Source organism: Elephantulus edwardii, unplaced genomic scaffold, assembly GCF_000299155.1.
Source record: "Elephantulus edwardii isolate Elephantulus edwardi_28Jun2011 unplaced genomic scaffold, EleEdw1.0 scaffold00005, whole genome shotgun sequence".
Taxonomy (NCBI): Eukaryota; Metazoa; Chordata; class Mammalia; order Macroscelidea; family Macroscelididae; genus Elephantulus; species Elephantulus edwardii.
The window spans coordinates 35,699,063-35,704,159 of record NW_006399755.1 but is presented as its reverse complement, the minus strand read 5'-3'; positions in this window follow the sequence as shown (position 1 = coordinate 35,704,159).

Genomic DNA, 5,097 nt, shown 5'->3' with positions numbered 1-5,097 from the left:
GCTGACTCTCACCAGTGGCTATGGATGAAGTCGCAGGCGATTTTCAGCCAGCGCCGGGGGAATACAGCTTTTATAGATCTAATGCCTCAGTTTCCCACCTGTGTTCATTTTATCAGCAACAATTTTTTTTTGTTGTCCGAGATAAGCAGTGGCTGTTCTAGTGGTGGATAAAATTGAGAATTATGCTTCCTTTTGATATGCTAAATATTAAGATGGCCTTTGATAAGAGGCTTGTGGTGACTTTGGCTTAGATTTATATGGCCCATCAAATATCAGGGTGTGGTGGCTGAAGCAATAAATCTTAAAATACAATATATCCTAGAAAGTCATTCTTTGTTGAATCATGTTCCGTAGTTTGTTAGACATAATCTCTGCTATTTTTCCCTAAACCCCTTTTATATGTGACATCACTGTGGTTGACTTTCTTTCCAACAATAGCTATCCAAATCTTGCCCTTTGGGGAATCCAACACCTTTTCCAGTCTCTGCCAAAATAGCCATGCGTTTCAAACTAGAAGTCTGAAAGATAGTAAATAGTATCTGAAGACAGCTCAAATTTAGAAAGTCTTCTAAACTGGAAGTTTTTGAGAATAACTGAATCCATGATGTTGTTGTTATGTGACTTTAACTTGCCTATGACTTGTAGCTACAATATGCACAATAGCCCTGAACACTGTCCTATCTCTAACCAGTCTCATTGCTTCCAAAATCTTTCTAAAAATGAACTGCATACATGGAAGTGTACCTAGAAGTAGTTAGCAGTGTTTCTGTGTCTTTTCATTCCTGTAGACATGATTTGGCAGTCTCCCTTGTCCTACCTCTCCCTCAACATATGGATCTTTGAAATGTCACTGTTTCCATTACCATGTGTTATCTAAGAGTGAGACAAACCCCTTCCACATACGTCCCATTGCTGCCATTAATATTACCATTTGCTGACCTTGCTGCTGTCCTGGATTTTTCCAATTTATCTTATTCTGCTTCTCTCTCCTGCATCCTGCCCTGTCCCTTTATTTAATTGCACTGTCTTTTCTTCTTAATCTCTCAACCATGTCAGGGACACTATTTACCTTTAGGAAATGCTTTTATTTTGCCACCAGAGAAACCAACTCCCTCCCCCAAGTGCTGCTTCTGACATACCCCAGATTCCATGAACAGTAAATAGTAAGTAGTTTTCTCTTCATTCCAGAACATCCTGGGCCATAGCAGCACAGCAGGGATCAAAGCACGCACACATCAAAAGGACCCCAGCTGAGAGGAGCAGCCTGAAGCTGCAGTGCCTCTGGCTCATTATCATCCCTGCCTGTGAGTCCTGAATATCTCATTTCATCTCATCTTTCCCCTGATTGCTTGCTGTTCCTCCTCCAGGCTCGGCCAAGAAATCCACTCTTTACCAAACTTTCTTAACTAAGCTAGATAAAAACTTTCAACTTCTCTTCCCTCCTTCCTTTTCCTCTCAATTAGTTAACTGATTAAAAAAAATTACTGATACCATATAATAAAACTTTAAAAAAATAATATTTTTATCATTCACATAAATTGGGTTTCATGCATGTACACCATGTTTTTTACAATCTTGAATTTACATTATATTTCACTCATTTCTTTGTGGAGAGATTTCCCCCTAACAATCATCTTACTGATGATTACTTTAATGAAAGCAGGAGGCAGAACTTCATGCTTTATACCCTAATATTCCCTTTTAGACAGTCAATTTCTGACTTGTCCAACCTATCAAACCAGACTCTGAAGGAATAAGCATATCCTTTTGCTGAAGGATCTTCTGTTCAACTTGGAAACTTTGAGCATTCACAATCAAAATCCAGTCTAGAACAAGCCATTAAGTTACAGCAATTTATCCTAGCTCACAGAATGAATCATCTTTTCTTCCTTGGTTGGGTTCTGGTCAACTCATCCCCAGTCATCTGAGACTAGCTTCAAATAGGCATCAGCTGCTAGAGCAAGGGATCACAAATCTCCCTGTGTTCTAGACCTACTGGTCTCCTCACTCAGCTCTCGCTTCTGACATGGAACCAAGTCAGGTCAGCAAGTTAAGAGTCCTGCTGACTCCCTTCTCCTCAAGACAGCAACCCTTCCCTGCTCATCCATACAACTGTGCTTGTTCAGTAGGCAGTGCTAAAGGAACACACTCAAGCTCAGCCTGCTTTTCCACTGTTGTAGTCTTCCCACTTCCAGCCCTATAGGTGGATCCACATGACTACTCATGTGTACACGGTGTACATGAGCAAGCATACTTTAACCTTAAGTCTTAAAAGTGGGCTCTGTGCACACCAACTTTACCCTGCCTAGAAGTCAAAAAGCTTGTTACTTTTCTCCTGGGATGCACTCTTCTCCCAGGACACACGTGTCCTGAGACCTTTGACTATACCATCACTACGCTGTAAGACATCAAGGCCTGTGTGGCATAGTGGGCCCAAGAGCATCTTCCAGCTATCTCTTCGCCAGCATCTGCTAAAGGCTGAGGGTCAGTGCAGAGACACTTACACACTGGCTGGTGATAAACCACTACTTGCCAGGTTGAGGGGCCACTGTTTCAAACCTGTTTGTTCTTCTAGCAGTCCATGATATACTCAACACTTCTCCAGCACCATGCCTCAAAAACATCAATTCTCCTTCTATCATCCCTAATCATAGTCCAGCTTTTTCATGCATAGTAAGTAATTGCAAAGACCATGACCTGTATCAGGTGCACCTTAGTCTCCAGACTGACATCATTGTTCTTCAGTACTTTGGAGGGGTCTCTGACAGCAGAAATTCCCAATGCAATTTGTCTTTGAATTTCCTGGCTGCTGGTACGAAGAGTGTTGATTGTGGAGCCAAGCAAACTAAAGCTGTTAATAATCTCAATTTCTTCGCCATCTATCATGATGTTACCAATTGGCCCAGTGGTGAGAATCTTTGTTTTCTTGATGTTGAGTTTCAATCCAAATTGAAGACTGTAGTCCTTGACCTTATGCAGCAAGTGCTTCTGGTCCTCCTCAGTTTCAGCAAACAGGGTTAGGCCATCTGCATAATGTAGATCATTGATGAGTCTTCCTCCAATTCTGATGCTACATTTCTCTTCATACAGCCCAGCCTCCCAGATAATATGTTCTGCATATAGATTGAAAAGGTATGGAGATAGGACACATCTCTAGTATACAACTTTCCTAGTTTTGAGCCATGCAATATTTCCTTGTTCTGTTCTGACAACTGCCTTACTCGTTATCATTTTTATGATACTCACCATTTTTATAATGGTTTTATGCAGTATTTGTCTAATAAAAATGAATTAATTTACTCAAAATAATGGTCTGTAGTCTCTCCCATGTTAATTAGTATTTTACAAAGTCATTATTCCTTAATGTTGTGTAGTATTCCACTGTGTGAATGTGACAAAATTTTGCAGTCCATTAGTTTGTTGATGGATGTTTGGACTGTTTCCCTTTTCTTGTTCTTGTGAATAATGCTGCTCTGAACATAGTTGAGATATCTCCATGCCTGTCTCAGTTCTAAATCCCTTGGTGTATATTCAGAGCACTGCAATAACTGGGCTATATGGGATATCTACATAGAAATGGTCAAAATCAGTGGCAATTAGAGAGATTAAAAAAAAAAAAAAACACCTCACACCAGTAACTAGAACAGCAAGTAATAAAAGTAGAAGACATGGAGAGATTAGGACTCTCATACACCACTGTTGGTTACTATGAATGATACATTTCTGAAAGGGAGTTTGGTGTTTCCTTAAAAAGATGAATTCTCGTGGCAAGAAGTTGCACTGCAATCCCAGAGGTTCACGGTTCAAATCCACCAGATGCTTTGCTGGAGAAGGAAGAACAATCTCCTCCTGTACCTGTCAGATCTGATTTGACGGTAAACAAAAAAAATGAATTAAAAAAAAAGATGAATTCTCAATCTTTAAAGTTGTGATTCCAGTGAAATTTTACATAGCAAAGTGGTTTTCCATTCAGTGATTGTTGTTAGCTGCAATTAAGTTAGCTATTTCTTCTAGATGAACAGAAGATCTGAAACTTGCTCTATCCTGTGTCATCCATAGGATTTCTGATATGCTTGAGCACATTATTAAAGTCACTATAGCAGTCCATCTTTTAGAGTATGTCCTTTTCTTCTCCTGACCTTCCACCTTTCCCAATACGGTATCTTTTTCCTTCATAGGGTCGCTATGAGTCACCTGCGACTCCACGGCACTTAACAACAACAATCTTTTTCCGGAGACTGGACACATTCTATTTTATGACCTTAATTATATGTAATACCCACATTGTGAATGCACAGTTACTATTTCATTCCTTTGATTCTTGTTTACAATAATCCTATCCCACGTATCCTTGCCTTCTGAGTTTTATCTCTGGACAAATGTTGCTCTTTTAATTTTGTCTGGTTGGATGTTCTAAAAGATTGAGTACCACCTTGGTGTTTTTATCCAAGGTAGCACAGTTGACAGAGAGTTTTTGCTGTTAACCTAAAGGTGGCTAGTTTGACTCATTCAGCTATGAGAAAGAAAGGCAATCTCTTCTCATGGTATTACAGCTGGAAAGTCAGGTATGAGCTCTGACAACAGATTTTTAGTTTATAGGTCTGTCCATTTGAAAGTTGAGCCATAGGGTTGTTTAATATTTTTTAAACCCTTACTGTGCTAAATCATGGGAATAGAAAAGTGAATGGCACACGTGTGCTCTCAAGAAGCTTTTGAACGAATGGAGAAAAATAGAGAAGATCTAAATAGACCCTTCCAAAGTCATTGTTTCACAATGAGAGGGAAGTAACCACTTTCGGGTTTTGTTTTTATGTTCTTAATGTCTTTGATAAATTCTCTGATAAAAGGCATGATTAAGGCCTTTGAGAATAACCAGGTACAATTTCTCAGATGATGTAATAGCTGAGGCAGATAGGAGAGAGGGATGTCACAAACATGAACAGATATCAAGTGTGATCTTAGCAATTGTGTTTAATGGGAAAAGATGATGGCATTAGGTCAAGATTGTTATTGTTTTTCTGCATCAATTGATAGGACCATATGGTTCTTGTTCTTTGCCTTGCTGATGTGATGAATTACATTGATTGTTTTCCTTAT